Here is a 25298-nt window from a genome sequence, read left to right as displayed (position 1 = left end):
TGCCCTGTCACCCTTGATTCTGGGATCCAATTAAGTTTGTGAATGGAACTACCTACTTGTGTTTATCATGGATTGAGTGGGCTGCACTGGTAACAGGAAGGGCAGACAACTCCAACTCTTTTGACTACTAGGCCCTGGCCCACCAAACAGCTAAAGGGTAACTGAAGAGTTTCGGGTGGCCAGGAGCAAAGAATATGACTGAAGGGTGTACAGAGTGGTAGAGAGGAAAAACCTTCATAGAGACAAAAGAGCAGAGGAGATAAGAGGCTATGGAGAGATAAACAGAAATGCAGAAAAATAGAGCCATGACAGCTCAAGAAGAGCAGAAGATGATTGGCCTTGAAAAACTCACCATTGTCCACCAACAGTGGTTGACAGAGTAGTTAACCTTAGCTGCAGAGTGCTGGGCTTCTGTCCCCTAACTCTCAGAGTAGCTGGCTTGCAGTAGTTAGGCTGTGCTTTGTCTACTCAAGACTTGCCTCTAAACAGAATGAGAGTCTTCACCCAACTGGCAATAGGAGAGTGAGGCCAAAGTGCTTTATCCTTAGTTGTCAGAATTCCTTGAAAATCGGTACCTTCTCTGTTTGTAGTGATTTCCCCATTCTCCTACAGGATACCATTTGATAAATTTAAGAAACATTTTCCCTGTTGGGTTGTTTCTTCTTCCTTACTTGACTTTTTGAATGAAAACTTAGTAGAAACTTTTCTTTAACTTCCTATGGGTCTTTCTTTGTTCCTTTCTTGGTACCAGATTGATTGAAAGAGGCATATTCTTTCTTTGCCTGTTCACTCTTGTGATTTTATTTCATTTATGTAATTTATCATTTTGTTTACTACTACTGCCTGTGTATGTGTTTGTGTTTCTGTGTGTGTGAGAGCACACTCTGGCATGCCACAGTGAGTGTGTAGAGGGAAGAGGATAGTGTTCGGTAGTTGGTTCTCTCCGTCCATCATTGGTGCTAAAGGACAAATTTAGGTTGTCAGGCTTGTAAGATAACCTTAGCCTACTGAGCCATGCCACCTCCCTTTCTGCTTTAACTTTCCCATTCCCACCTTTTCTCATCTCCTTCCACTCAAAATTCTATTCAATTATACTTGTCAAAAGTCTCAAAATAGGGGCTATTTCCAAGGTCACACATTTCTTAATTTAACTCGAGATCAGAAAGCTTAGCTTTGGACATTTCTAAGACTAGAAGACTAAAGCATCTACAGAGAAAGTCCAAGTTTTTTTCCCAAAGTACACATTTTGCATTTTAAAAATGAATCAAAACATGCTTCCTGAAGGTCCTGATGGTCTCTAGACCATCCTGACTTCAGGCCTAAGTGGTCAGGACTAAAAGTATATCCATACTGTACTAACTGTGCGAGTGGTGGAAATAAAATTTCATTCGTTGAAGTTTTACTAATTGCTACCTACTGCACAAGGCAATTTCTAGTCTACCATATGGCCTAGGGCGTGTTGAACAGTAGGAGCGGATAGGTGACAAATGGAGGCACTGTAATAGATTTAATAGGCTTCCGTTCATTAAAATCCCATTTTCCTTCCCAGAGCCAGACTGCTTCTTCTATATATCTTACAAATAACGATAATCCTAGAATCCCTGTGTGTGTGTCTTTCTTCTTATTTAGGCTAAAGCAAATACTGTTGTTGGTTATTTCTTCTATAAGATCATTTTAAATTACTTTCTTATTTGGTCACTATGCTATGAATGAAAAAGACTCACCCTGACCACCATCTGTTTGTTTTACATGCTACCTTTTGAAATTTTTTTGCCTTGTACTAGGCCCACATTATACTCAGCTAATATAGTAATGAAAAGCATCTGACCCTTTACTAAGCGCACACCTCTACCCATAGCTAGAAACTGGATTTTGAACTTGGACTCAGTGAATTTTCTTATTCATATTCCTGTCAGCATTAACCTACTTTAAGCCTGTGAGTGACTTTTGCATTTCAAATCTATGCTGCTAATGCCACAAAAGCAAGTCACAGTCTTGTTGACACTCAAATGAGCAACAGCGTGGCAAGGGCTTCCAAGAAAGCACAAAGGACCACAGCTTCAAATAATTACTAAAAAAGAAAGAAAATCTTATCCCCCATAAATGCTGAAACCGTGGTAAATAGTCACAATCTTGTACTTTAGGAGTTAATTCTCAACCCATAGAACTTTGATTTACTTCATGCAATACTTTATATACCCCACAAAGTCCACATTTATGAAGGAACTATAATGCCATCATTCTATATCTACTGTTCTTATAGTAACAGATCCCTAATATTCTCAAGGCCAGAATTCCGGTATTTCTAGCACTATACCTAATACTATAGCATTCTTGACTAAGCTCTACTCGAGTTCAGATCTGACAAGTATTTCTTTTGTTTTGTTACTTACATCTAGTCTAAAAATTGTTGTCTATTGTCTAAGTGCTATGCCACCCTCCAAAACTTAAAAATTTAACATTGTAATAATATATATCTATTTGAAATAAGTATACAAAGTCAAGACTAAACAAAGGAAAGGGTGCAGTTAGAGTTTTGGTAATTACAGTCTTTGAATGTCACATTTGGTGACAAGCATGCTAGTGGCAAGGGCAAACAAGGGGACAATCCTAAGTACTATAATTTCCAATATCTGCCAAAAAGAAAACAAAACAATTCTTTAGGAGAAATAAAATTTTTCTTTGCATGGCAAAACTAAATAAAAGTACTCTTCATGGCAGCCAAACTCATTTTAAATGCCTTAAGAAACGGGAAGTATTTTTAGTGTCCCTCTCTGTAATAATGCTTCCCTAACTTTTACTGTGCTTAATAAGACAGAGTTGTGATTACATGTGAGGGTTTTGGCAGGACTATCAGACATGTGGTTTTTTGGGGATAAACTTGAAAAGAAGGGAATACAGTTGATGGATCTGGAAGTTGCAAAAGAAGTGAAATAGACTTGTTAGACATTCTAGTTAGACCAGTGTGGCAGGGAAAAACCAATTATTTATAAAAATATGGAAAGAAGGAGAGATGTATGGAGAAGATTCGATGGAGAAGATGTATGGTGAGAGATCTGATGAATACAGAGTAAGGTTCTAGGTGTGAGGTTCAGAGAGACAATGAGGCAGTAACATCCAAAGTAAACATCTTTGTAAGTAAGATGTTTATTAAAACGTATTATGAATGCTACAGGCAGAAGAAGCAGTATGTGGGTGCTCAAATGTGAGTCCAGACCCTACACAGCGGCTCGGGCTTTCCATCTCAGACAGAGAAATACACGTGTAAAGGAGATTGAAAAGTTCTATCTTTGGCCCACAGTTAACCATTGCTGGCAGTAGCCAGTGCGTAGTCAAATAATGTTATGTAATCAATAAATATCTTTTCTGGCCAGCCATTATTGGGGGGTCAGTGGGTCAAGGAAGTTAGGAATCTTGAGAAACTTGGAACTTTAGGTAATCAAATTACTGCAGTTACTGGAATTCTTGTGGTTTACAGGAAACAGAAATTTTACAAAATGGTGCAGCTATGACTAGCCTATGGAATGAAAAAAAAAAATTAGTGCTGTAGAATATGGGTACTAGCGTTAGTTACTCAGGGTAGAAGCAAGTTCAACATTAATGCTTCAAATGGTTCTTCGGCCAGCAGGCACCCATTCATTGTTAGTAGCTTTTTCAGAAGGTTAATTTGACCTTGTTACTATGGCACTCCAACTTTGTCTGTCTTCCCACACCAAGTTGAAATTCTTTTCTTTGCGAAAACTATGATCTTGGCCCAAACAACACTTTCTTGTGGGAGCACTCATTGGATTTTAATGAACGTCTGGGTGGACCCTGGGAGAGAGCTGTATTCTCACAGTGTGGGGGCAGGCTTGCTGCTTTCTGCTGTTGGCACCAATCACAGTAGATAGTGTTCTCAGGAGAAGGAGTGTCAGAAAACCTTCATTTGTGTGTGTGTGTGTGTGTGTGTGTGTGTGTGTGCGCGCGCGCGTGTGTGTCTGAAGAGATTTGGCTGCAAAAGAGAAGGTCAATTCTCTTGTTCCTCAAAGAAGTTTAAGGTTGTTTCCAAGTGACTTCTTCTAATGTGTTTGCTGAGCTGCTCTCGTGGGCTAATGTTTGAGCCTCTGGGAAAAGAAGGAGGGTAGGGAGTTACAATAGGGTTCCATTCCTGTTTTAGGGTTTTTATTCCTGAACAAAACATCAGGACCAAGAAGCAAGTTGGGGAGGAAAGGGTTTATTCAGCTTACACTTCCACATTGCTGTTCATCACTAAAGGAAGTCAGGACTGGAACTCAAGCAGGTCAGGAAGCAGGAGCTGATGCAGAGGCCATGGAGGGATGTTACTTACTGGCTTGCTTCCCCGGGCTTGCTCAGCTTGTTCTCTTATAGAACCCAAGACCACCAGCCCAGGGACGGCACCACCCACAATGGGCCCTCCTACCCTTGATCACTGATTGAGAAAAATGCCTTAGGAAATGGTATTCATTACTTGCTTTTCATTCCTATTCCTGTTAGAAGGGTTGAGTGAATTAATGAATACATTGATAAAAAAATAAGACAGAGGCAATCAAGTCAAGTAAAGCTGAAGAGATTCAACCAAAGGGATAGTAAGTGAGAGCTGCTGAATACCAGTGACTGTTGGTTACGATAAATACGGCCAAAGATGTGACCTGTTGAGAAAGAGTGGAACAAGGAAAGACAAAAAATGAGGATTGTTAAAGGATGCTTAGCGATGTCATACGCAAACAGATCAGGAGCTAGAGCGTTAGCAATGTTTCCTGAGAGTCCAGAACTTGACGCATTGGGCTAGGACACGTGAGATTAAAATCATATAAGCTTATCTCTTTGTAAGAGCTAGTTTCGACCTACAAGATGGTTTCTGTACTTTTGCCCACCTCAAAAAAAAATAAAAACTACTTCGATGAATATCTGGGCATGGAAACTAGGGACGCCAAAGGGTTTATGGCTAACATCCAATGGAAAGGAGATTTCTAATAGGAAAATTGTTATTTTTCAAAGACAAGACAAAATGTACAGGTTTGGTCTATTGTGGTTGTGGTTGTGGCTACAGGCATATGCCACTGTGCCCGGCTTGGGAGCTGGGACTCTGAACTCAGATCCATTGTCTTGTACAGCAGACATGGAATCCACTGAGCCGTCTCCACAGTTGCCATTCAACATCTCCATGCCTACTATACTCATAGCTGTCTGCATTGTCTTTACTGTGGGGCACAGCTGGGTTCCCTTTCAATGGGCAGATGAAAGTGCAGAGTCAAATAGAGAAGGAATAGAGGGAGGTAAAATGTGCTGTAGGCAACTGAAGAGCGTGCTTCATGTAAGGGTAGTAATTAAAGCGTAAAGTCCAGGGATTTGAGAGGTAGTGGTGGGGAGCAGGGCACAGACGGAGTGTGGCAGGACAGGAGAATGGGGATGTGCTATAAATACAGTGCTAATATGTGAGACAGTCAAAAAATTAAATTATAATTTGTAAGTAACTTGGAAGTCATTTTCTTGTGTCTATGCATTTTCTGGCCGGTGAAGACCTGCATTGGAGTCAGGTTGAGATAAAGAGAATTAAAAAGTCCTTGGAGATAACTGTGAACATACATTCTATAGTCTATATTATATAACATATGAGATTCTAAAATGCACGTTGGCACACATTCCACCAATTTGAGAAAATCTATCTATTCTTCAGAGGGTTTATAATCATCTTTATTACTTACATACTATGGCCTGAGTTTTAATAGATTCCATTTTTCAGGTTTCAGGACTCACTTTTGCCTTTAATAGTCAGATAAAATAATTAGGTCTCTCCTTGTGGCTCTTTGGCCATTTCCATATTCTCACTTAGTGCTTACCAATGCTTTGTACGGAGTCCTTGTCTCTAGTACTCTTGAGTTGTACTCCTCTTACATTATGCAGGTTTATCAGGAGCATGGACGGAAGTGGGTGGGGCATGACAAGACCAAAAGACATGAGGGAGCTCCTGGGACATTTCTACAAATCCAGTACATTTGCTGTTTCGTTGCTCTTATTATTTCTTTTTTTTTCTTTAAAAAAGAAATCATGTATTTTTTTTTCATCTTTATTAACTTGGGTATTTCTTATTTACATTTCCATTGCTATTCCCTTTCCCGGTTTCCAGGCCAACATCCCCCTAACCCCTCCCCCTCCCCTTCTACATGGGTGTTCCCCTCCCAACCCTCCCCCCATTGCCGCCCTCCCCCCAACAGTCTAGTTCACTGGGGGTTCAGTCTTAGCAGGACCCAGGGCTTCCCCTTCCACTGGTGCTCTTACTAGGATATTCATTGCTACCTATGAGGTCAGAGTCCAGGGTCAGTCCATGTATAGTCTTTAGGTAGTGGCTTAGTCCCTGGAAGCTCTGGTTGCTTGGCATTGTTGTACATATGGAGTCTCGAGCCCCTTCAAGCTCTTCCAGTCCTTTCTCTGATACCTTCAACGGGGGTCCTATTCTCAGTTCAGTGGTTTGCTGCTGGCATTCGCCTCTGTATTTGCTGTATTCTGGCTGTGTCTCTCAGGAGCGATCTACATCCAGCTCCTGTCGGCCTGCACTTCTTTGCTGTTATTATTTCTTAAACTAAGAAGTATTCATTCTCATCACCCATTGTAACAGAAGTAGTATGATACCGACATTGACATACACACTGATAGGAGAGGTCAGAGACCTCAGCAACCAACCTCCCTATTTGTGGCTAAGTGATTTTCAACCAAGAACACACCACAGAGAATGGCAATCCGTTCAGTAAGTAGTGTGGCAAAAACCAGACGTCTACATGCAAAAGAATGAAATGGGATTTTTGCCTCATACCATAACCAGAAATCAACTCCAAAATGGTTTATAGACAAAGATTTCTTCAGCTTCTACCACTTCTAGAGGAAAAAGAAGGGAATCAGCAGAGGTTGTTCTGGATAATAGTTTTGCTATATGTCTAAAAGAATATATAATAAAACAAAACAAAATCAAAAATCCTTGGAGATAACTATGGATATACGTTCTATACTCTATGTTATATACCATATGAGATTTTAAAGTGCATGTCGGCACACTTCCCTCCAATTTGAAAAATTGCAATTCCATCTACTTATGTCTTTACAGCAACGAAACAATTGGCAAAATGAGGAGTCAGTCAAGGTAGTATGCTGGGAGCGATGCCCTTGAAACCCTCCATTATTGATGTTATTATTATGGTTAGCATTAAGTATGACTGGGTTCATGGAAAATCCCCAGCTAGCTGCAGAAGAATAATACAAATCTGGTAGTCAAGACGAATAATGATATGATAAAGCTCTGACCTTGCTGAGAAATACATCTGACGTCAAGATACCCAATGTGATGACCTGTAACCTTTCTGAAAAACCAACATCCTGCTGACTAATAGATATGACAAACCTGTGACCTTTCTGACATCCTGTCAACATCAGCTGATTCCCTGACCACACGAATATTGTGTCCTTGGCCTGCGTAAATGTTTCACACTCCCCCCCTCTCTGTTACCCATGTTATGGTATAAATTCAGCCTTAGGAAAAAATAAAATTGTCGCCTTTATCAGTTTCTTGTCTTGGTGTCCTTCTTCGGGTCTCTTGTCCCGCATTCTCTTCCAGGTATCCTCAGCCCCATCGTTGACAGTAATAGACAGAAATATCACCACCATCTTTATGAACCTGCCTGATGTTACCCAGTCGAAAGGGACATAACTTCCTTAAAGCTTTGCTTTTTAACTTTTAAAATAACTTGTTGGTAGAGTTCTAGTGTTACAGATAGCAATAACTTATAATTCAACAGAGACTATATTAGTTAAAAATTGGCTGAGTTATATCAAGTAAATACTTTTTTATTTTTTTTTTTCTTTTTTTTTTTTTTTGGAGCTGGGGACTGAACCCCGGGCCTTGTGCTTGCTAGGCAAGTGCTCTATCACTGAGCTAAATCCCCAACTCCCGTAAATACTTTTTTAATGTAAAAGATTAAAGACAAGCAGTAATTAATTGCTCAAGGAGAATGAAATGACGACTAAGGGGAGTCTTCAAAAGAAGCCATTCATGTCTTCTGTGCATTAAGGTGTATCTCACTTAAATCTATAGGTTCTGAGGGCCAAGGGCTCATCATACATTTGGCGATTTTAGTTATTGTTTACACTTCATGCTTATTTGGGTGTGTGTGATTACAACAGTTGCAATGTGGCAAAACATGTTTATTTTTACTTAGATTGATGAAGGCAAGTATAAAGGCTAGTTTAGCCTCCTGGGATTCTATACACACACCTTTCTTCTAACACTGCATTTGCCAATCTAGGGCCCTTACCTGAGCATACTATTCACATAGACCTTTCTTCCATGAGTGTGCTTGGCACCCTGAGACGTTTACCTGTGCGCATTTTGTCTACATAACCTCCTTTCTAAACAACACATCTGAAAATGAACTAGCAGTCCCGAACCCCAATTTGCATTGAGCTACACGCATACCCCACTCCAAACAACGGAATAAGTTTCTCTACTCCTTAATGACTGAAAAAATGAGATGTTTTAAAGAATGTATTCCCAATACCAGCCATAGGCTGATCTGGCCTATCACTGGTTTTGAGTGCTTACTCAGTAAGATGAATTGTTCTCTTTTGAGAGAAAGTCTTTTTGGGGAATTTTGGGAAGAACCCTATGTTTACCAAATTATGTCTATGCATTATTGGATGTGCATGTGATAAAATTCAGATGAATTGTGAAGAAAGGCATGCACCATCGAGAAATTGTTTGATAACCAAAAATCTGTCAACTAAAATAGAGACCCACTTACATCATGCCTTCCATGACCAAATTGTTCCTCTTGAACATTGTATAATAATGGAGTCTCTCATGGGTGCCTCTCTCAGTCTTGCCAGTTCATTCCCTTCTGCTGTGTACTGTTGCTCTGCTTTAAATAAAGTATTCCTGCTGCTTTCCAAATACGTGTGCACATTTATTTCATTCACCAGTCAAATGCCTAGAACCTGAAAGTAGCTTACCCCCAGACCTGACAGACAATAACAAGGCAATAGAATTTGCTTTAATTGCAGAAGAAGATAAGCATTTGTAACTGATCTGAGCCAACTTTTAGGGAAATATTTTGCATAACTTTAATAAATAGTTCGACCTGGTTCCAAGTCCGTTAATATCCCCAGAAGCCAGCATGATGGAATAGCTATATTCTTCACATAAATGGGCATATTAAAATGTGCCCTCAAATCACTCGGGGTGTATCCTCTGTTCTGAATTTACTCCTGCTTATATGTAAGCACATCAAGTTTCATAAAAGCATAAGCCTTCATCTATAATTCTCAGTGCTTTCTGATAACAGCCAGGAGGTTAAACCAAGCATGTTATAATAAATTAGAAACAAATATGAAAAAGAATCTCCCTAAGGAAGAGCTCCAGCATGAGATTGGGCTCGCTGTGTATTTAAACAAAGTCATGATTCATTAGCTCAGGGCTTTAACAATCAAGTAAACAAAACTGTGTTCTACAAGGCATCCATTAGCACACTGACGCGCATAAATCACCAGCCATGTGACTTAGGGCGCAACCATTTGCCAAACAGCTGCTTTCTCAGCTCAAATAATGAAGAGGGGGGTAAAAAACCAGCTGAAGCCAATTAGTGGATAAACATTCATTCCCAAATATCTGAGGCAGTTGAGTGGTTTATTTTGGAGGCCAGATATCTTGTTACTCAGATCCAAGGAAGAAAGCTCCTTTTACTAAAAAAAAAAAAAAATAAAATAAAAAAAAAAAAAAATGAGGGGTTTATGTTAACCCTTGTTTGTGCTGGGCTCTCCTCCAAAGAACGGGCAGAGAGATGCAAGCAAGCAAACAAACAAACAGGCAAACAGATAATTAAGATGTAAAATCCTTGAAAGCATTGCAGCGAATCATGTATTTAGACGCGCTTGTTCCTTTGCTTCTGGAATATTCTGAGCATTCCTGGTCCTAGATTACGTGAGTGTAAAATCCTCGTCTGAAACAAAATATCTAATTCTAAGCACAAATTATATTTTAAAAAGGCAAGTGATCAGACTGGAGCAGACAGCATGAGCATATTTCACGGGCTTAAATTCTGAAAGGAAAGCTATTACTACTCAAGAAATAGCTTTAAGCACATTGCATTTCGGGATGGCGTGCCGCTTTCAATGCCTCGCCTAGGCCCGGGTATTTGGAAGCCCGCTCCCTGGCAGGGGGTAGTATTTGATGGGGTTCTGGGAGGTGCAGCCTTTAGGAAGTATGTCACAGCCAGCGTGTTTGGAGAGCGTGTCTCACCCCATGTTTTCTGTGCACTGCTTTACGGTTGAAGAGGTGACCTTTCACTGTACTGCTCCTGTGGCCACAGCTATAGCTTGCGGCAGGCCTCTCTCTGCCTGGCAACCTCCACATACACTCCTCCATAGCTGTATCAACGCAATTGAATCTTTCCTCCATAATTTGCTTTCGGTGTTTGATTATGTCAACAGAGAAGTGACAAGCTACTACGTCAGTTGAGATCTATACTACTGTTAGCAAAACCTGAGTCGTCACTAAGATCCCTCTATTACAGTATTCTATGTACCGCCGTCTGCCCCAGTAAAGGCATAATCTGGAGTCTTCTTTGCCTTGACAACTCTGACAGCTACATTGGTTAATAAGGGTCACTACCTAAACTTTAATAAACATGGCATGGTTTTCCTAGGAAAAATTACCACACAAGGTACCAAGACACCATCTTTCTTACAAACCACCTTAATGCGCTGAGTAAAGGAAGCAGAATGTGAATTGTGACCGAGCTAGGTACTGGTGAAAGAATGTTAGTAAATTTTATTATCTCTCAGTTTAACCCTCCCTTTACGTAGTGGTTCTGAGCTTGTGGGTCGGGACCCTTCTGGGGTTAAATGGCCCTTTCACAGTGGTCAACTAAGACCCTTGGTAAATACAGATATTTATATTACGGTTCATAGCAAAATTACAGTTATGACTAGCAACAAAATAATAAATAATAAAAGATTCTCGTCTTTTTCCTCTGTAGATGCTATGGAGGAAATATGGCGTGACAGAGGATGATGGGAATTTAATGCATTATCACGCAATTACTTATGAGAGTTCTTTTACTTTTGAGGTTGTATTTTAATTTTTCGTTTTGACAAGCAGAGACATATTTTATGCATTTCTACTTTCAAACTTTCAAACAGTCTCACCTAACCCATGACCAACACACTAAGATTCAGAAAACTTAAGTTTTCCAAGTAAAGTTATATTTTTTTCCCTGTGAGGCAATAAGACCTAAATAAAACAGGAGAGGAAAAAAACATCATTTAAGATTGAAAATAGTAGGTTTGTATTATAATATATGAATTTATTCACAGTGTAAAGTAAGTATATTTGAAAAGATATGGTCTTATAATGACCATAACAATTGTAATTCTAATATTTTACTTAATTTACTTTATTATTTGTATAAGTAATTTTTGATAGCATGAGAAAATTCAAAGCAGTCATTTAATCTAAAGAAATTAGAGATTAATAGGCAAGATTATATTTTTTATGGCAAATAATCTACTAATTTGGGTTTTTGAACATTATCACATTATAGTCCAACAACCAAGTAAGTTATAGCTCTTAAAATATCATTAAAATAGTAATACAAGATTAACAGTAGAAACTATATGAGTAATATTGTAACAGTCAGCTTTTCACTGTTTAATATTGAGAAGAAAACAACACAAGTGAGGTCAATTTTGTTCACAGTGACAGAATTTTCAGGTCTTTGCTCTGATCCCTTGGGTCTGTGATGGTCCAGTTTATAATAGAAAGAATGCCGGGCTTTCTTACCTCCTGGATAGGCGTGGGTGAAAAGCCAACCAACCAACCAAACAAAAGCCCCTCAAGGGAACCACATTCCACAATCTACCTTGACATTATCCCTAATGACGTAAAACCTTCCAATAGGCCTCAAATCTTCAAGTTTCTACCACCTTCCAACGAATCACAGTGAAAACAAGCTCTTTGTGCACAGGCCTTTTGGAGACATTTTGTGACGGGTCAAGATGGTGTGGAAGTTCTTCCGCCTTGAATACTTGCTGAGGCCATTTCCGGTTTCATTAGGACCTGATCTCCTTGACGGAGGATCCCACAAAAAATTAGCAAACTCTTTTCTAGGAAGCTGAGGTCAGGATAAATAGCTTGTTCCTGTGAAGCCTCCTACAGTCGTGAAGCAACTGAGATTCTAGGATGAGAATTTTGTTTTTTTTTTTATAATTTTTTTATTATATATTTCTTTACTTCCATTTCAAAGGCTATTCCCCTTCCCAGTTTCCTATCCATAAGCCCCCATTCCCTCAAGTTTTTGCCTCTGAAAATCCCGTGCTCCTGACACTGGGGTCGCACTAAGTTCTTGAATACCTACACCAGAGTGTGGTCTCAGCCAGCTGAAATACAGACTTTCATTTGGCTATACACAAACTCTGTCTAAATGAACGGTCATCTCTGGTAGACGTCCTTTAAGAATTTAAATTCCAAACTACAGCAGATATCAAAGAAAAAAACAAAAACAGAACAACTAGCCAATATGGTAATTGTACTCAAAGTACGCAAAAATGTGTTTATGCAAAAGAAAGATCCCAGTGAACAAACGTTTATTTGGATAGTTGAAAAATCACGGTTTTACATTTGCTTTCAATTTTTCTTTAATCCCTTTGAACAATAAAACTATTTCATTTGATTTGTATTTTCAAAAAGGGCAGTAGAAGGTTTAGTGTGTGTGTGTGTGTGTGTGTGTGTGTGTGTGTGTATGTGTGTGTAGACATGTGTAGGTAAGTGTGGAATTTGAGACCAGTAGATAGATAACCTTGGTATTACACCTCAGACTCCGTCTACATATTCTTTGAGACAGGTTTCCACTGGTCTGGAAGGAACTCACGAGTATGCTGGGCTGATCAACCATTCCATGTCTTTCTCCAGTGCTGCGTTACAAACGCTATGGGTTCCGAGGCTCCACCTCAGGCCCTCCTATATTGCAAGGCAAGCTCTGTAGCCATGGAGCAGTCTCCTCAGTGTGTGAAAGGCAAGCTGCTATATTACTTTATCATTTATGTCCCTCCTTCCTTATTATGCCGTGCTGTGTGTATAAATGTGAATGTGGCTTTATGACTAGGGCACTTCCTGGCTTTTGCTTAGATGCCCTCCAGTGAATGGCAGCTCTCACAAAACGGTTCCAGCATTCCAGCAGGGCATTCTCCTACCAGAATGAAAGTTGCAATTCACCTCGCTGCTCAGCTTATGTTTCTGAGAATTTTTCCTAACTTCCTTCCTTCCTTTTATGAAGTACTTCTCCTTTATGTGCACTTGAATGCTGGTTTCCAGTCTGGGGATTGTCTTGGGTCCTTATTTGGGTGTTGGCATGAGAGAATAAAAGCTTGAAAACAGGGCTCTTTGAGAAATCCTTTGGATTCCACTTGAAAAGCAGACGCATGATCAAAATAGCATCCCTCAAGCATAGCTGGCAGGGCTGGGGTGTGTTGAAGTTTTCTTTATTCTCAAAACTGGCACTGGTTGACTAAGGTCGACACCTTAGAGAGAAGAGGATCACAGTTCCACTCAATGTGTAATTAAATTAGTGGATCAAATTTCTTGACCTCTGGATGAGAGCTGGGGTGACATGAAAGATAGAAGAAACCCTTTCCTTTTAGCTTCTGAGGGAAAAACTAATAAGTAAATAAAAAATAAAAATATAAACAAAAATCCTTCTAAATTTGGTATCAGCAAGATTTATTTTATTTCTTTTTTGGTGGCTCTTTGTGAAGTTGTGTCTTTAGTCTGGGTAACATTTCCTGTCACTTTAAAGTTACTTTAAGACAAAATGACATTAGTCATCTTTTTTTTTTTATTATTGAAAAAGGGGATAAAAAAAAAGAAGCCTTTTGGTAGGCTCCTCACTGGCTTTGCTTAAAAGGCATTTCTTGGGTCTGAATTGCTTTGATTTGTGGTAACTTGAAATGATCCCTAATGTACCTCCTCTGTGTCTGCTTCCTGCTTCACTGCCAACCCTCCCAACGCAGCATTCTATTATTCTGGAATTGGCTTAGTTGACTTGAAAGGAAGTTCACTTGGTCTCAGAGTTTCTCAGATTGGTTGTGTGTGTGTGTGTGTGTGTGTGTGTGTGTGTGTGTGTGTGTGTTTTGTTGTTGTTGTTGTTATTGTTAAATATCCTAGAATAACATCATCCTTACTTTGGGAAACATAATATATTTAAAATTAATGACAATATAATTAGGCTCATAGTATTGTAATTATTACTCTTATGGTTAAAAAGTTACATTTTGGAAGGATAATTCCAAATTCAAATTTTTTCTTACCAAACCTGTTTGTAGCTACTTTGTTTCTAGAATAAGAACATCTTAATGTGAGCTTTAAGAAGAAAAGCAAAACAAAACACCTTTTCTATTTTTCCTTAGAAATATGTGACCATCTGATATAATAGTATATGCTTTAGAGTTATACTTGTAGAATAAGCAGGAGAAATAAGTCACGTTGGGAGCATCCTGACCTACGTATTTTACCAAACAATATTTACTAATGGAAGTTCAGTCATTCGTATACTCAAGATGGCAAAAGGAAGGGACCGTATTGGATCTCTTTCTCCAGAAAGAGAAACAATAGACTAAGTCTACAGGAGATTGTAGTGGACCAGCAAAAGAGATTGGAATTTTGTAAGATCTAGAGACTGGAAATAGAACCATAAGCCATTTTAGATTCTGTTACTTAGGTCACAGAGAGGTGAAGGGGACCTCTCCCTGGCAAAGGTAAAAGTAAAAGACTGGTGCCAACACTGGTAATCCTAGCTACTGGGTGAATGTCTGCTTATCTAAATAAGTGGAAGTCTGCATCATAATTTTGCTTTGGAAAAAAGATATTTCTCCTACTGAATACCCAGGTCATTGTAGCTATGAGCCACCTTGAAAAATAAATGACTGGGTTTGGACTACACCAGTGGCAAACTCTTCCATATGAACGCCTCTGATCATCCTCAAATGTATTCCATTGTTCTGATTTCACTGAAATATGTCTTTCAAAACAATGATGATGATGAAGACGATGATGACAATAATAATAATAATATAATAATAATTATATTATTATTATTTAAATGCTGGGTGCCTTGTTTGGTGGCTGTCAGGCTCACAGGGTTGAGTACTATAAAATGGAAAGGAATAGGAAGTGCCACCAAAATAGCCCAGAGGCCAGGGTACTTGAAGGGAGCTTCTGCTTATACCTTTCTTGCATAGTTTCTGTGGTTACCCTCACCCCATACCTTGTTTGCCCAGACATTGTAAAGAAGACATTTTATCCTACTGCCACATCTGCATGCAGAGTGAAGGCCTACCCTACTAATTAGGAAAAGAACGTCAAGTCCTTTGTAGCTCTTGGGACTACCCGTGGTAGAAGTTTGGTCTAGGACCAGAATTAGTATAAACAGAGTTTGAGAACCTCTGCCATTGCCTGATAAGACCCAAGTTCTAAATAGGAAAATCTTGATGCCAACTTCTTTGTGTAACACATCTGTCCGAGTTATTAGCCTGGCTTTATTCTTGTGTGGGTCTTTTCAACTATGCCCTGGCACTTCTATGTTTAAAGTCATGAACTACATACAAACAAGCTATAAAGAAATTATATCACAAGGTCCAATTGAAAATAAACCCAACAATACACACAGGCAAGCACACGGGACATATCTTCAAGAGAAAGACACTTACTATGAGAAAAAAAAATGATAAAATTTGTCAAGATACCCCACCCATCAGCTACCAAACTTTCAACAACACAAGGTCATTGAAAATATGCAAACAAGGAACAAAGACTGTAACATTCTAGCAATAAAAAAATCATTTTGAATAAAATACCTGATTTTTAAAAAATAGAAAAAAAAGATAATTCTATACGCTTACTGGTATTCAAGTGAATGCAGGGAAATTGTTACATGTTAGGCAGGCAATAGAGGATATGAATCGATCAGAAATTCAGCAGAAATGGAAATTTTGAAGAGAACTAAAAATTTAAAAACACATAAATAAATGTTTTGAAGGTCTCAATGATAGAGTAGATGAAACAGAAGAAAGAATATCTAAATTTTAGAACTTTCTTAGTTACAAATTAAAGAGAAAAAATTTAAGCAAAGAAATGAATAGAACACTACACACCTTTAAGACATTATTTATATGCAAATAACATAGCCACCCAGGCATGTTGATTACCCGTGAATAAAGGGTGGCATTGTTAATGGCATATAAAACTTATTCTGTACGAAAGCATAAAGGTTTAGAAGACTTATAGAACTAAAACTAGACATGACCATAAACTATTTTTATAATGGCTTGTTGTACATTAAGATATCCAAAACACAATACAGAAGAAACCTTTGGTAATCTGGACCCAAACAATGCCACGTCACATTTAAAGGTGTTAAGACTAACAGCAGATTTCTTAGTAGAAACCTACATGCCAAAGAAGCAATAGGACGGTATATTCCAAGTTCTGACACGAGATAACTTTGAGATGAAAACAACACCAAGTAAGGTTATTCTTCAAAAACGAAAGAGAAATACAATCCTGAAAGAAGAGACACATTGTAGCATTGCGGTAAATATTAAAAAAAGATCCATGCAATTGCGGGTTCCGGGCGGGCCACATTGCATCTGTGGGGTATTTTCTTCTTAATGAACAAAGTGGCTCAACATGACTCACTAAGTTTCCAATTTCCATCCCAAGCTGTAGCCAGCTACTCTCTGGCCCCAGCAGGAGCCATCCTCTTGTGACTCTCTGCTGTGAACTCTGTTCACAGTCCCAGCATCTACCCTCTGTGGTTATAGTCACAACTCCCAGTATCCCAATAAAATCAAAACTCAATAAGCTTGTAGTTTATCATTCAGATTTATGCCAGTAAATTCTCACCCCACAAAACATCCACACAATAAACTCTGAACCAATATTACTATAAACTGCCCATCTAGATAAGACAAGTTGTCCTATAAAAATCATCCCTTATGAAATATTCATAACTACCTGTGGCCCCTTATGGGGCTACACAGATATGGGGTGTTCTTTCTGTCTTTCATCTTGGTTCTTCTCCTTTGTCCTCTCTCTCTCCACTCTTCAAAACAATGTGCCCGCCCAATCTCAGCCCTTTCCTTACCTTGTGTCTTCCTTCACCTGTATATGGACAAAAATCCCCGTTGTAGAAATGCGCCATGAGCAGATGAGCCTTGCAAAAAGATGCTTAAGGGAGTTCTTGGTCCCAAAGGGAAAGAAACATAGTCATCGCCATGAAATCATGTGGAAACAAATCTTACAAGAGAGAAACAGGAAGGAGTCCGCATTAGCACTGAAAACCATCAAAGCACGAGAGATAAAGAGTAAGCCCTGAGTATCAAAAGCAACTTCTAGTGTAAATGCACTATGAGGTCAAAATCAAAGATGATGCCTGGACAAGTAACAAACCTGAACAAAAACCAAATTAGCACAACTCCCTATTCTTTTTTTTTTAAAGATTTATTCATTTATTATATATGAGTACACTGTCGCTGTCTTCAGACACACCAGAAGAGGGCATCGGATCTCTTTACAGATGGTTGTGAGCCGCCATGTGGTTGCTGGGATTTGAACTCAGGACCTCTGGAAGAGCAGTCGGTGCTCTAACCACTGAGCCACCTCTCCAGCCCACAACTCCCTATTCAAAAGGCACTTAGGCACACAGAGACAGAAAGTAAGAAGATGGAACACGGTACTCCATGCAAGAGAACATGAAGTGTGAGCGGACGTCCCATCAGACGAGCATGCTTTAATGTGACTTTCTTTACAATGCTGTGACTAAATACCTGACAAGAGCAACTTGGAGGACAGAGTAAAACTCTATGCATGGTCCTGGGACTAACCTAACTGGGACAGTGTGGGAATGAAGAAAGGACAAACTCCCAGACATACATCGAAGACTATGTTGAGTAGTCTTGGCTCTAGAATAGGAAACCTGGAACACCTCTGAAGCTCAGTTGCACAGGAAGGTAGGAATATTCCATATAGATGAACAAGGCCATAGGGATGGGTTATCAAATACAGCTTAAGAAGGAGGCAGGCTTAGTCTATATAGTGGAACAAGAGAGCAGGTTTAGCCCACCTCAGTAGGAACTGTCTCTATAGGGACAGCTCCAGTCTATAAATATCCAGCGAAGAAAGTAAGAAAGCTGTCATTGTTGATAGTCTCACTCACATCGGAGGAAGGTTCTGACACTCCCATAGGATCCTTGACATGGCTGTGTCTGTGTCGAACAAAACACATTCACTCAAGACTTAGCTCCCTCCATCCATTAAAGTATCTCTTTTGGCTTAGTGTGAGGGTTTACGTCGTCTTTACCAGGCAGACATGGTAGGGGACATGATACTGATTGATCCCATTATGTCAGTAGTCAGAAAGTGAAGACTGGACGGGGATTGAGACCAGGCGTATCTGCGTGGGTACATGTATGTCACTCTGTGCATGTGGTAGTCAAAGAGCCACCTTCAGGAGGTGGCTCTCAACCCCTCGATCTGGGATTCAGAGATTACACTTATGTATTCAGGTGTGTGGCCAAGTACCTGTATTTGCTGAGCCATCAGCAGCCTCAGGCTTGGATTTAACCTTATGTGCACATAATGTTGGAATCCAAAATTTAATAAAACACTATTGCACATAGAAGAAGATACAGGTAACAATATAAGAGTAATTTTAGTGTTCCATATTCACGAACAATAATATTCATCCCAATAAGACCCAAAACAAACAAACAACCTACCACCATCAAAGAGATATCAAAGTTAATATATTATAAATCAAATAGACTTAGGAGTTATTTACAGACAAATCTATCCAACAGCCGCTTTGACAATTATACATAATAAACAATGTATTAGACCACAATAAAATTTGAAAAAAATTAAACTTCACACTATGATTTCTGATTACAGCATAATAAAGGTAGGAGTCATCAGCACAGTAAAATGGAGAAATTGCACAAACACATTTAACAACAAGAACAACAACCACCACCACCAACAACAACACATTTTAAATAGAATAGGTCACAAATGAAACAAGAAAAGATATTTAAGTTGTTCCTGAAGTTAGTAATAATGTAAACACAATATGCCTAAACTTATGAGATACGGTAAAGGTAACTTTGAGGGAAATAATCATAGGGCAGGATGTAAATCATCACGACATAGTTCATATAAACCATCCACTGAGGGTCCCGCGGATAGAAATGATGGTTGAGCCTGCGTGAAGCGCTGGGTTCAATGTCACTAATGTAAACAACAAACAAATAAGGACTAAAAAAAAAAGAATCAGAAGATCGAAATAAAATTTCTAGAGCCACCAAATAGAACAATAAAAGCAGAAGAATCAAACACGGTCAATTAAATAATAGTCTGAGAAGAATTAATACTAAGAAGAAGACACATGAAATACCCATGCAACAAAAAGCTGGCATCTGTGTTAACATTTTGCTGTTGTTGTTTTTGAAGAGAAGCAGAAGGGACAATATTCTAGCTAAGCGAGCCAGGGACGAAAATAGAGGAAGGGGGTTGGAGAAAGTAAAAAGATTTTATAGTCAATGACAACAGGAGGACAAAAATAATCAAAAACCACTATGGAAAACATACATGCTAACCAACTGGAAAACCCAGATGAAATAGAGTTCTTGACATAGATCATTCAAATCATGGGGCCATGAAAAACAACGGACTAAAAACTCAGGATGAAAACAAAGCCTTCCAAGGAGGGCTGGGAGAGATGGCTTAGATGAAGAGCTGCTCTGTTCTTCTAGAGCGTGATTCTCAGCAACCCCATAGTGGCTTATAACCACCTACAATAGGATCTGACGCCCTCTTCTGCTGCACAGAGTGTACACAAACAAAGCACTCATGTATAAAACACACAAATAAATAAACTTAAGAAAAAAAGTCTTAAGTTTAGGACTGCCCAGCCGTACTGCTGACAAGTGACTGACAAGTATTAATGAAGTATTCCTTACCTGTCTAAAACTATTTCAAAGAACTGAGAGGACTCTTCCACAGTCATTCCTTGAGGTCATTAACTGCCAGTCAAACTGGGTAAGGACACAGCGACAAAACAAAACCATATAACAATTTTCACAATGAACATAGATGCAAAATTCCTCAGCAAGTACTAGCAAATTAAGTTCAATGCTTTTTGACTGGCCAGATACAAGTCATCCCCAGGTGTGTGTGTGTGTGTGTGTGTGTGTGTGTGTGTGTGTGTGTGTGTGTGTGTGTGTGTGTATTGCTGTCTACATGTACTGGGGCAAGCTCTTTTTAATGGGATGGTAGTTAGGCAGCCGGATTTCTTAGGAAGCAAGGTGGAAGGCTATTTTAAGTTTAGAAATCCACAGCTGAGAGAACAGGAAACAGGGTGAGAAGATTAAAAAAAAGTAGGTTGGAAAAGATACTAATTAGAGCTAGAAATTGCAAGCTAAGAATGAATGGAAAAAGGATAGATTATATAAACTCAACCAAGGAGCTTGAAAAACTTACTGTAGATCAATCCTGCCTTTGGCAATCTCAAGAGACATAGTAGGCTAGACACCTTGGTTGTGAGTAAAGCCATCATTTAAGATTTCACAACAGATACAACTTTAGTGTATGTCTATTTAGGTACTGCAGCAAATTATTTAAAGAATTCCATATTCATCTAGGCAAGCTACTGTAAGTGATATTCCCTAAATTCTTAATGTCATCTTTCTAATTCTCAAAGCAACAGACAAGGGTGCATTTGTGTTCTTTGGATGGCGAACATGTCAGCAAACAGCACCACCAGTCTGGATTTCCTTGTTCCTATGTGCAAGGCCCTCTTCCACTTGAAGGTCTATTTCAGAAGTATTATGTAAGACAATAATAAATTTAAATATTCTTACGTGACAGTGTTAGTTCTGTTTTGACCAATTTACTGGGCAACCTAGCCTTTATTCTTCATTCTAGTACGTAAGAAATCCCACTGCTTAGAAACAACTGAATCAAAAGCAAAGGAACAGAGAAAGGAAATACATCCTAAGCCTCTTATTACTATAAAGTGAGGGAAACATGTATTTTAACTGATAACAACACCTGGCATGCACTTTAAATTTAGTAGCTCTTTATGTCTTATTTCTTTTCATTATTTTAGGGGAAATTACCTACTGTGTGGGGAGGTAGGATGTAGATCTTCCTGAAGCTGTTACATACAGTCTGATTACTCAGAAATGTTAAGAATGCTGTAATGATTCTCTGGGTCATATCCGATCGATGATGTCGTCATACAGTCTAGTGTTCTTGGTTTCACCTACTATTAGTTGAAACCAACAAGAATAGCCCATCTTATTCTCACTTGCATAATAAGTAGGGTGGTTATTCTACTCATCAATCATCGAACGCATTGTGTGGAACTTTTTGGAGGGACCCGTGAGAGGTTGCTTTGTGCTTGTACAAAGGATTGTGATCACCATATCAAATTGCTAAGATCCCCATTATAATAATGCAAATACATATATTTTTTCCTAAACTAGGAAATAACAGTCTGTTTAATACTCCCTTTATTTACATTGTCCCCGTTCCACATATGCTGTCATTTTCTACTTCTTGAAATGTTGTTTAAATAATTTATTTCTATACCACTGTTTTTATTAAAAATCAGTTGGGGGTGGGAATAAATGCCTCAGCATCGTTTCTGTCACTGTTGATATCAGAGTGAATTAAGAGTCTTGTATCTCTGGGAGTCATTGACTACTACATAACATTTAGATAAAGTTGAACGTCAGAAAGAGGTGTATGCAAAAGATCAGTGCCTATGTTACTAATTAAACAGAGGCGAGAGAGGCGAAAGAGAACTTTTTATATTTTATTTTTTATGCTATCATAACTTACTGCTTTCTGTTATACAATCTTTGGCAAGATCACCTATTAAGCTTTTAAAATGATTTCTCTACTTGTGTGCCAGTATCTTCCTGTGTTTAATGAATATGTTTTCTGGAAAGTGAACAAATAGGGAGAGATGGACATAAATCCGCGAAGCAGAAAGCAAACAGAACCATTTTTGTAGGTATATAAAGTATTTATCTCATAAAGTATATAAAATAAAAGCATCTTAACATAAGATATGTTGCTGGTAACTGTAAATAACAGTGTGACTTTTTTTATAAATTGGAAAGTTTTTTTTTTATTTCAAAGCATTTGTGCAATTCAGAGTTCCTTCTGTGTCTGTTCCTTTTTTGAAGAGCTTGTTATTGTTAGAAAAACTGATCTACAAGGAAAAGCTGGCATAAAGACAGAGTTGAATTATGTGTGCCTCTGTGGATAAAATTAGATCGCTACCAAAAATATTAATATTTTTCTCAGGTCCTAGTGTGATTAATGTACACACTCCAGAGATACGCACCCGGGGAGGATTTATTTTGTATTGGAAAGGACTTTCTGCGGAGGAAGATGCTTCTGCTGCAGAATAAATTAGTTGTGTTGAAGGCGGGGAGTATATTGAGTTTAAGATGATTTATTCAGTCCTTTGCAGTTTGCGCTTAGAATAATGTAAATACAATCTCCACCAGTAAAATGGTCTGTCCTAACCACCGAGGGCACAGCGCTCCTTAGAATATTATTTCTGCTTTCCTGCAAGAAGCAGATGTTGATATTCATAAGGAAGGGGACACCAACGGGTCCTGGGAACTTCAGAGTGCATTTGGATATTGGGTTACTGACAGCAAAGTGTAGCTGTAGTCTTCTAAAAGGTAGGCGTTTGCCGTGTGGCCCAAGCCAAGGAAAAAGTTGATGGTACACATTTTGTAAATTTATGGGTGGGCTCTACCTTTCGCCTGAAATAGGTACGTAGCAGAGTGGTTGCTATTCTTCGTCAAAAGAGTAATTTCCATAATTGACATCACATGTGACTACTTGGAATCCCTCGCGTATTTTATTCTGCAACTCTGGGTTCTTCCGCTTCCCTGTTATCAGGTGCTTGTCTCAGAGGTCAGAGGTCATATTTGTTTGTCATTCGCTTACCTAGTATCAGTGGTCGGGGACATCTGCTTTTACTGATTTAAGGATGGTTGGTTCCCCTGATAGCACAATTAAGAGGAAATAATGTTCTTATAATGAATTTTAGAAACACTGATGGTGGTGGTGGGGATTAATCAAGAATGGGAGGAAGGAGAGTAGAAGATAAGGAAAGGTGGGGACAGAGGTTAACCAAAACTAATACTATAGTTAAAGAGTCTTTGGAAATTTCATTATTTTGTAAGTCTATTAAGACATCATTTTAAATATTTTAACAGAAATAACCTACCTGGATACTGCTTCTTGCAGAAGAAATAAATTATTAGGTTGAACCCCAGTAACAGGTGAAGAATATGTCCATACAGCTCAGATGTTCAGATGCCCTGCAAAACATTAAAGGCTATTGTCAACGTTCTTGCTTTTCCACCAGAGCTATATTGTAAGAGCCTATTGTTGAAGAGGCAGCACATTTTGTTGCAGGTTATAGAGAATCAAGTTGGCTATGAGGTGGAATTTTCATCCTTGTGTGTTGCATCAACAATGCTGGAAGAGATCACGTAAGCTGTTGGCAGAGAAAAGTCATTAATGGTCTTTTCACTGATGAGCTGTAATATATAGCCCTTCCTAGTAAGATATGCTCCTTGGTATAATAGTGGCATGACTATTATGGGGTAGTCATCTGATTTCTGATTGAATTTGAGGCCCACTCCATAGGAGCTGGGTCATATCTGGTACAATACATCTCATTAAATGACTTGGCCAAGGAGGTCTTAGGTCTTAGGGGAGAACCTACAGCTGTTGCTCTGTTGAATGGCGATCCTGTCAAATTACTTTCTAAAGAAGGCATGCTCCCACTTTAGTGCTGTTCTCAGCCTTCATTAAAAGAGTTTCCTTTTACAGTGAGCAGTGGTTAAAGCAAAGATTCACAGCTGTTCAAAGAGAAGGTAGTGAATGACTATGAAATGTCTTAATTTAAACAAGATATCAGTATCCTCCTCTCTATGCTCAGGGAACAAAGTGAAATAAGGAGTAGAAAGAATGCAAAAACAGACTGGAAAGGACCATTGAGAAAGCATTTTCTGGACACAACAGTCAAAAATCCTCACGAGCTGTGATTACCTCCATAAGACCCACATGAGATTTCTCTCTCATGATTTCATCATATTGAGGAGAGAGAGTTTCATGAAGCTCCCGATGGGTGATGGGAAGGTTTCATTCTCTTTCGTGGTGTGGCCAGTGATAATTTGCCCATGGTCCATGAAGTAATCACCAAGTCATGTAAACAACCTTAAGTAAAATCAGTAAAGGGAAAAATGTTTAAATATTTGATTGGTTAAATATCAAATTAGGATGGGACTTGTTTAAAAGAAAGGTTTTTGTATGATGAACGAGGGTAATAGGGGTGGAAATGAGCCACATTCTACATATACATGCAGGCACTTGTTAAAGGATAAAAGAAAATGAAACATTATTTTATGTGTGTGGTTACCAAATACCATATACAACTTATAAAATTTAAACGAGAAACAGTCTCCCAAGGTGTCATGAAAAGATTTATATCTGAGGTTTGATTGGGATTTCCTTTCATTTGATAGGTATTTATTGATTGTTACTTATTATTATGTATTAAGGGCTGATTTACACTGTGCAAATACATAAGCAAGCTAAACAGATAAGGTTTCTAGAAGCATCTATTCCAGTGAAAGGAGGCGATTTACATAATTTCATATAGAAAGGCCATTAAGGGAAAGCAAAGGAGAGGGACTTGGGAATCCTACGGAAGTCACCTGAGGTGCCATTGTCTACACAATGCTTTTCAGGACCCAGTGTATGAGTAAACTTGAAACATCAAAGAAAACAGAACCAGACGGGTAATCAAAGAGGGAAGCAAAAGTGCCAAGCGTTCAAGAAGCCAAGCGAGATCCTGGCTCCAGTTAGGCATTTGAGAGGGACAGAGACAGAGAGAGATTAGAAATACATTCATAGCCTCGTAGTCTGGCCATGGTCCCTGAGTAAACACCTGGGAATCAGTCTCTGGAACACACATTATCACTTGTGATTCTGATTAGGGGCACTCTCTGGATTGTCTTTGAAGAGTAAACATGACATAGGCTGGGAAGAAGCAGATTTCTTTTTGGTAAGACGATCTACCAGCAGATTTGATATTTGATTCTTGGTATCATTCCTAGAAGGTAGTGAAATAACTTCATGTCTGAAAGTGGACTCTTTTATATGGATT

General features: G+C 38.9%; 1 long non-coding RNA gene across 3 annotated transcripts in view; it reads right to left on the bottom strand.

The window, feature by feature from the left end:
* LOC102550301 (uncharacterized) overlaps positions 1 to 25298 on the bottom strand; it is a 191783-nt gene that overhangs the window by 138752 nt on the left and 27733 nt on the right. For all 3 annotated transcript variants that reach the window (XR_015645248.1, XR_015645249.1, XR_015645247.1), the window contains 2 exons: positions 24179 to 24346; positions 23349 to 23442 (listed from right to left, as the gene is read on the bottom strand). This is a non-coding gene — a long non-coding RNA (uncharacterized LOC102550301). The remainder of the gene's footprint in view (positions 1 to 23348; positions 23443 to 24178; positions 24347 to 25298) is intronic.

The sequence above is a fragment of the Rattus norvegicus genome, chromosome 20 (assembly GCF_021556685.1).
Source record: "Rattus norvegicus strain SHRSP/BbbUtx chromosome 20, alternate assembly SHRSP_T2T, whole genome shotgun sequence".
Taxonomy (NCBI): Eukaryota; Metazoa; Chordata; class Mammalia; order Rodentia; family Muridae; genus Rattus; species Rattus norvegicus.
Note: the sequence above shows the minus strand (reverse complement) of the source record. Positions and strands in the feature narration are given on the sequence as shown.